Below are 9,190 nucleotides of genomic sequence, written 5' to 3'. Positions count from 1 at the left end.
ATGTGAAACTGAACTATGTAACTGCATGAGAAAGATATGAGCCATATGACATGATATATGTGAACATGAGAAATCAAAGTATAAGATATGAGCTATGTGATCCTATGAGAATATGAAAAGAAGTTATGTGACTACATGTATATGTGAAAGAAGCTATGAGCTTATATGACATGTAATATGAAAGTGTATATGTGAAATGATATAAGTGAAAATACCCATGTTATATGATACGAGAGCTATAGGTATAGTTGGCATGCCAAGAGTCGAGGGTCTATGCGGTCCTTCGGGACATACTGTGATCCTTCGGGATATTTCATAGTGGTCATTCGGGATAAAATTTTATAGCCCCTAGTGGGACCCCTTACGAGCTATGGTGACAGCATAGTGCACAACCTCAATAGACTCACATATCTACAGTTCTCGTAGGTGTACATGGGCTAATAAGAGATAACATTGAATACAATGTATGTGATATATATATGTGTTTTGTGATATGAATTATATGATATGATATATGTGTGTTAGTGATTATTATATATTTTATAAGATATATGATATGAACATAATAGATCATATAAACAAGAGAATAGAAATATGAATGGTAATAATATGATAATGATAGAAAAGAATATAATTATATGCATGTGTGGATTTGATATATGAATGGATATATGTTTGGGTATGATGTGATAGCAGTAATTGTTCATACATGATTACAAGTTATAGTTTACATTATGTTTATGCCTCACTAAGTCATAGACTTAGCGTGTAAGTGATTTATACGTAGGTTTCAAGAAGAGTAAAGAGCAATGTGGAACAAGACATGTCAGTTCTCCTTACTGAAGGTCATATCAGAAGAGAGGTGAATAATAAGTATTTTAATATATAAAGTTCTAGTTGGCATGTATTCAAAAGAATATATTGTATAAGCTTTGAATAGTTTTGTAAACATTTTGAATAAGTTATATGTTATAAAAGTTTTAAATTACTCACTATTTTATACAAGTAAATGTTTTGAAAAGTCAATGTGACACCTCAGACTTGTATTTGAGTCGAATACGGGTTGGGGGTGTTACAATTGATTACTTGAATATCAATATAACTCTTTTTGAATCGACTCAAGAGGTGGTAAAACCTTCAAATGAGTGTATCTTTGATACCAATTGTTGAGTTAATCGATTGGATGAATCGGCCAAGAGGGGGTGAATTGGCAATTAAAACGTCGGTGGAAGCTTTTGCAGAAAATTGAAAATATTTGTACAACAATTTAGACTGGTTCGACTTTCTCAACCAATGTCTACGTGCACTACCTTAGCTATCCACACTAAGGACTTTCCACAAATTCAGTAATTTATCTTTCTTTTGAGGACAAAGAGTAACCTTACAAATCCCTCAAGAATTATACCCCAAATTCTTGAGAACATTCTCTCCCAAAGAGAAACTTACATATTTCGTAAACTTATAGAAAAATCTCACTAGACAAGATGTTTGCACAATTCTAGAACAAAGAAAGAACACTCAAGAATAAATACAATTGAGCAAAAATGGTTTTCTTGAAAGCAAAATGAATATTGAATGGAAAATAGACTTGAATTTCTCAAACTTGAGGTTTGATGCTTTCTCTTTTATTCTCTCTCAATACTTGTTGATCAATGGCTTCATAACTTGTTTAAATACACCTTGGATTACTTCTGAACGTTGGGGATCATTGATGAAGTCAATAGAGCCGTTGTTGTATGTTTTCTATTTAAAAAATATGTTGGGAGCGTAGGTATATCGGTACACTATCAGAGTGTATCGGTACACTCCATATAAAATTCAAATATTTCAACCGTTAGTTGACCTAGTGTATCAGTACATCACAGGTGTATCGATACACTAATTGCATTCGATGTTTCTCGGAGCCAGGAGTGTGTCGATACATCAACTGTGTATCGGTTAACTAATTACATTTGAAGTTCGGGTGTATCGATACATCTATGAGTGTATTGGTACATCCTTTTGTAAAAATTATTTTTGGCCCGATTATGGTTCGAAATACTTTGTAAAAATTGTTTCAAAATATTTTCAGATTAAAACATAATTTTACACTTAAGTAAGGATTAAAATTGACATTTGAAAACTTGGAGTAATAATTTTGATATTTGAATAATTTAATCAAATATATAATTAAAAAATGAATATAAAATTTTAAAATTCAATAATACTTTATTTGTTATATCGAAACATCAAAATGTTTTCAACAAGATCACCAAGTACAATCGTATCAAACCCAACACATGTATCAAGGAAAGGAAAAGAGAAGGAAAAGGCATGTGTTACTTCTGATAGATCAATGAGGAAAAATGATATGAAGGGATAAGCCTTTACACAAATTTGAGGACTGGAGAGCATACATTCTATGTAAGAACATATTAAATAAGTAACAATCTTTTCTTCAAAAACTTAAATAATATTTTAATTTTCTGATCTATTATCAGTCTGGTAAAAGTGCACCAAAGAAGAGGAAATGAGTTGAGGACCCTATGGGCACTCAAGAATCAATAGTACCAAAAAAGAAGAAATGAATTGTCTGATCGAGTCGGTCTTTTGGTTGTGCTGCTTTTTATTAGAGTATATGTTTGGGTTGTGCTTTTTTTGTGTATGGAAAATATCTTCTTAACTTTATATGATATACCTTGTAGCAGTAATATCTGCTTTTTTTTTCTATGGCAAATATCTGCCTAACTCAAGAATCAATAACTTTTCTTTTCTAGCTTTTTCGATTATTTTTTGTTTATTCAGTTTAAGCATATTAGTGTTCATTGTGCCCTGAGAACATTTTCAAAATAGGAAAAAAATGAAGGTAAGTTATATGTATATATGAAGAAAATAAAATTTTTCAAATTAACTAGCTAAGATAATAGAAAACACTGAACACTTAATATTAGACATAGTCATTTCTTCTCAATAAGTAACAGTCAAACACTTGATATTACATATACATAAACACTTAATCTTTAACAAAACTCCTAAAGTGCTATTGCAAGTACAATTACCACAAAGATACATATGACACACACCATTGAGCAAATACAAATTGTCTTATAAAATTCCTTTTCTTCATTGTTTTAGATTTTTCCTTCAAGCTCTTAGTATTTCCCTTTAATTCATTGTCATTGTCTTCGCTTTGCACACTTCCAATCTCTTTCACTTTTCTTTGAACACTTTTACTTTCAATCTCTTCCAACAACACACTATTCATTTAAGCAGTAGAAGTCAAAGAACAACTTCTAATCTGTTTTCTAAGTCTTGCATTCTCTTTCGTTAAATTTCGCTCACTATCACGTAATTGTCGTAGTAAGTAATTAGCTCGCTCTGGCATGCTACCATCATACCATTCAAAATACCTATAACCGTGCTACAATAAAGGGAAAAACATTTTTGTTATCAATCGATATATGGAACAAAATTTTATCGTTCATGCATTCTTTATCTCAAGCTAACTAAAATACCTTCTTCCGGGGTTTAAATCGCTCCATGAAATTTCCCTAGCTGCCAATTTATTGCAATAACACTTTTTTGGGTCACCGTCGTAGACGAAATCTCGTCGTGAAGCACTAATGATGGTTGGACATGCGAACCTATCCATTACACAATTTCTACTACAACCCAAATAAAAACAAACAACATTAATTATTAAATTAATTCAAGTGCAATTCACAAATCAATGTTCATTTCGAACTAAACCAAATAAAAACTTGAATAAAAGATAACTTAATCGAAAACCCATTCGAAACCCGTACAAAACCAAAACATTTAACAAAACTAAATCAAAAACCCATTTGAAATTGTGGAAATAATTTATGATTCCATTCAAACAAATCGACTCACTTTCAAAATATACGCTTCTGTAATCGGTTTGAGGTTGTTACTTGAAGGAAAATGAAGAATTTTATAGGAGAAATGAGATGGAATTGAAAGGGGATATATGATTAGGGTTTTAGTTTGATTTTTATTTGGGGATACTTGGGTTTGGGAGAAATACCGTTTGAAGTGTATATAATTCATGCTAAACGCACATATCATTTTTATTTTGTTTATTAACCTGAACATTTATTTTGGGTTTATTAATATTTTGTTACACATAATAACCAAGTAACATGCCTGGCCTGGTGGCAAGGGTCATCCCATTTCACTTTCTTGCCCCAGGTTTGATTCCTATTCCCTGCGTTTAGGACCCTTTTATCCCTTCCATCCAATATGTACCAATAGGAGAGTAACACGTGTCACTCTCCTACTGGTATAAACTTCTAATTTAAATTATATTTTTAAGAAAAAAATGTTGATGTGTCAATTCCACGTCAGCATATATTAGTAACGTGGAAACGTCACGTCATCATTGCTGTGAATGCTTAGTCAGATGGACCCATTGACTGTCAGTTGACTGACTGTTTCCATCCCACGGGGGACTTCTGACTCATATTTAAACGTTGTGGGGACAAATGCTCCAAAAAAACAATACAGGCAAAAATGCATATAGTGTCAAACGTTAGGGGTATTTCTTTGCATTATGCCTTTTGGAAATTGAATCATTTTCTAAAATTTTAATCGTTGAAATAAATATTCACTAGCTCAATATATGTTTAATATTATTTCACAAATAAAATTGAAATACAAAATTATTATTAAAAACAAATTTTAAATTTAAACATTTAACCGTTGCTTAAATTATACAAAATATAATTGAATAAAAAAATTATTAAGTTAAATGTGATTATAAAATAATATATATTCTCAATACCCCCAATCATTTGATAATAAACACTCAATCGTCTTTGATATGCAATCATTTGTGTTTAAACTTGAAACTTCTAAAAATAACAACTATTTTTTCAACGATTAGAGTAATTTATATAATATTTCAATATTATGTTATTTTAATATCTATGTTGAATATAAAGATCTTTCAAATTTTCAAAAATATACTTTAAAAACAATCCAATTATCTTACTATTATTTTTGAATTGCTTGTACCTTCTAATCTTCATTATTTATCTCACTATCTTTCTTATCTCAAATCCTTTTCATTTTTTTCATTGATTTTGTCATAAATCTTCATTCTTAGCTTCATAGTCATGGAGTATTGATTTATGGCAAACTTAATCATTTGATAATGAAAGTTCATTCACCTTTATTATTATGCAGTTATTTGTGTTCAAACTTGAGACTTCTATAAAATAACATTTTTTAACAATTAAAGTAATTTATATAATAAATCAATATTATATTATTTTAATATTTATGTTGAATATAATGAGCTTTCAAATTTTCAAAAATATACTTTAAAAACAATCCAATTATCTTACTATTATTTTTGAATTGCTTAAATCTTCTAATCTTAACTGTTTATGTCACTATCTTCCTTATCTCATATCCTTCTCATTTTTCTACATTGGTTCTGTCATAAATCTTCATTCTTAGCTTCATTTACGAGGTAAGAAAGTAAATTAGTAAAGTTATTTTTTCTTTCCTTTTCTTTTTTGAAAGGAAAATCTTGTTTGTTTGATTCCTAAGAAAGACCGAGGGAAATATTTCATCCTCTTTTTTTTGTTTCAAAGAGTAGATCAACGTGAAGCGAAATGTGTTAGTTGTTTGGTAGCGTTGAAGATCTCTTTATACATTGGAGCTTTACTCTATTTAAAAGCATCCATTTTCTGGTCTTTCACTGACTCCGTTTACCTTTTATTTTTCAAATGCAACACTTGACGCGTAGAATTCGAAATTTGATGCTTATCTGCTTATATGAGATCTAATTCATTTTTCTGCTAGTTTTTTTCTTAAAATTACAGCAACAAAGAACATTATAAATGTGATGAATATATTCTTTTTGGGGAATTCATATTCTATCTTTTATACCTTTGAGCTGATAATGTGGATAGTTTTATACCAATGGAAATTATCAAATTTTGTATAATTCATAGCTGTTAGGCCTGAGAATTTAAAATTACTGAAAGTGATTGTTCCTATTAATTTTTCTATAATTAGGTTTGCTCTATAGTTTTATTCATCTTAGTGGATTAGGATAATCTAATGTCTGAGGGTTAGCTTGAAAATGCCCTTCAAAATGATGTTTACGTGTTAATTCTTTTTCGTTTCTTTTTTTGTTTGTTACTAGCCTTGCCCTTTTGTCTGTTCCTATTACAATGTGTGATGGAGTCGGATTACCTATTATCTGAGGACGGGCTTGAGATTGCCGATCAAAATGGTGTTTGTCTGCGACTTCAGGTGTCTGGGGATGAGTACACCAGTGGTGTTTTGAATAATGTGAATGGAAATATCCATGAAACATTCAAGGCTTATTTGCAGATCGAAATGGATGACAATGGAACAACTGAGCAAGCTAAAGAAGGGTCGAATGACTATGTGGAAAGCAGTGGATTGATTGGTTCAAAGGTAGTCGGGCTTTAATTCTGTTTGACTTTGAGTCTTTTAGTAATTACCATTAGACTAATTTCATGTGCATGATTGTCTTTCTTGGTAGGAAGGGGAAGCCGAAGATAAATTGAAGCAATCCAAACCTCATAAGATTCAAGGTAAGACCAAGATCGAGAAGCCCTCTGATCCTAAAATTGTACTCCGGCTTTGGTGAAGAAAAGTAAAGATGGAAAGATTGCTAAGGCAATGTTAACACCTCCTAATGATGGTTCTGTGCTGCAAATTCACGTATGAAACAACCTCTTAAAAGTAGATCATTGAATGAAAGACAAGTTAACGGATCCCAGGTTAGGGTTTAGTGGTTTACAATTATAACACAAATTACTTATTTTTCTGAGGATATTTATTTCTTTTGTTATCACTGTTCCTGCATTTCTGATTATATAGTTTCCTCCCTCTGTTTACTTACAACAGCATCCTGGAAAACCTGATGCAGCCTTCTCTGAAGGTAATAGGTATGAATGTGTAATTTTTGTTTGAATTCCCTTTTTTTTTTCTTTATGCAACCATCTACCATTCTTATTGATTATGTAAACCGAGAGGGGAGCTTTTTATCTTCCCCTAGAATTGGAGCATCGTACTTTATGTGTTGCATGATAAAAGAAATTTTCTCATGCATTTTCACAACTGTTCTACCATTTATTACAGGGGAAATCAAAGTTAAAGCCTCTGAAGAAAGGACCTCCAAATAAAGCTGAAGGAGACTCTGAGTTATCGTATCCTTGTCTGTTTTAACATTTTGTTATTACGTCTGGTAATAAATGTTGAAATGTATCACGATTTGAGTTTTCTTTCCGACGTTGTCTATAAGTTTTCTTTCCGACGTTGTCTATAAGTTTTCATTTTTTTCATTGGCATGTTTCTGTTTATCCTTAATTGCTTGATTGAAGCCCCATGGCAGCTGATGATAAAGCTCATAAGATCAATACTCTTCCAAATTATGGTTTCAGTTTCAAGTGTGGCGAATGGGCTGAGAAAAGAAAAGAGGTTGGTGCTTTATATGATATTCCCCAGATTTTACATGTTCTATTCTTGCAGCAATTGTACTTAACTTTTCAGTCTTTATCATTGTGTTGCACAGTTCGACAATAAACTTGAGGAAAAGATTCATGCAATGAAAGTAGAAAGAGCAACTTGCAGGCCAAGTCTAAGGTGTTATTTTGTGAACATGATGGCTTATGGTCCAGAATCATTTCTTTTCATAATGATATCTAACTTTTCTGTTGGAAACTCAAGAGGCTGAGATTAAGGTGTTTAGGAAGACTTTGAACTTTAAAGCAACTCCACTGGCAAGCTTCTATCAGGAACCTTCACCGCCAAAGTTGGAATTAAAGAAGGTTAGTTGAATGTGTTGCTGATATAGATAGAAGGCTCGATGGTCTTTTGGGTATAGAAATTTTGCATAGGCAGATTCGTCTCTGTATTTTGATTTTAACTCCCAATGACATGCATTATTTTGCATAGAAAGTTTCATTACTCTTCTTTCTTTATCTGCTGCTATAGGGCTATTGTGAATTTCTCATGATTTACAAAATTAATGTTTTTTCTATTACTTGGGTGCAGATACTAACTACAAGAGATAAATCTCCTAAGCTTGGTCGGAGAAAAAGCTCAACTACTTCAGACATTGATAGTAACAACAATAACTTTCATAAATCAGGCCGACTAAGTTTGGATGAGAATACATTTCAGAAGATTTCTGCCGAAGTAATTTCTCATGTCCATGCAAAGAAGCCACAGTGAAAATCACTTCCCAAACTGCCTTCTCAGAAGACTACTTTGTCCAGTGCAAGGAATGAGGATCCGAAAGCATCATATCAGGAAAAGGCGACTAAATCAGAAGCAACAACCGAGGGAAAGATAACCTCAACTAAAGAAACAAACGAGGAGAACACCACGTCATCTGGTTTGACAAATGAGGAATTATCTCCAATCCAACAGCCGGAGGCAGTTTGGAACGCTGATTCAGGTGGAAATCGGTCTGAGATGGATTGAGGACCGGTGATTAGAGAGCGAGGACCGGTGATTAGAGAGCAAGGGCCAATTGTAGTGGAGCATTATGCATATCAGTGTTTACACTACTGTGTGTCAATCATTAACAAAGTCGGTCTATGTTGTGTCTTTTAAGGATGGCTTGCTGAGTTTCTAAAGTTGTTTGCTGTTGCTGTCATAGATAATCAATGATAAACCTGCTAAGTAATTGTGAATTCCTACATTGTGTAAATTGCTCTGTTTATCCTATGAAATTAGTGTCATTGTAATTATTTTGCACAGATTAGATGATTGCATATTTGTTGATTATTTAAAGATTTCCATTGGAATCAGAGGTCGTATAATTAGGATGGTGAATGATTGTTGAAAAAAAGATAATGTTTCCACTTTATTTGATACCTCCCAATAACTCTCGATTTTTTCTCATTTTCTTTTGTTAAATGCAGCCAAATCAAATAATCAACCCATACCCACCTCAATTAACAGCTCCAGACAAAACTTCCATGAATCATATCAAATCAAATTAGCAATCGTTCTACATCAAAGTTTGATCATCTTTTATAAATCTTAGTGGAAACAGAAACATTGACGACGGCCTCTAATGATGGATTCAACATTGCAGACTATACGTTGAAAAATCGGGCAAAGTAAACGAAAGAACACAAGAGTTTTAACGAGATTCGGCAATGTGCTTACGTCTCGGTGCCTAGGCGGCGCTAGA

General features: G+C 32.3%; 1 pseudogene; it reads left to right on the top strand.

The window, feature by feature from the left end:
* Positions 1-4,970: 4,970 nt before the first annotated feature.
* Positions 4,971-8,677, top strand: LOC120169365 (annotated as a pseudogene).
* Positions 8,678-9,190: the final 513 nt, after the last annotated feature.

The sequence above is a fragment of the Hibiscus syriacus genome, unplaced genomic scaffold (assembly GCF_006381635.1).
Source record: "Hibiscus syriacus cultivar Baekdansim isolate YM2019G1 unplaced genomic scaffold, ASM638163v2 tig00111758_pilon, whole genome shotgun sequence".
NCBI lineage: Eukaryota > Viridiplantae > Streptophyta > Magnoliopsida > Malvales > Malvaceae > Hibiscus > Hibiscus syriacus.
The sequence above is the reverse complement of the archived record's forward strand: the minus strand, read 5'-3'. Positions and strand labels throughout refer to the sequence as shown.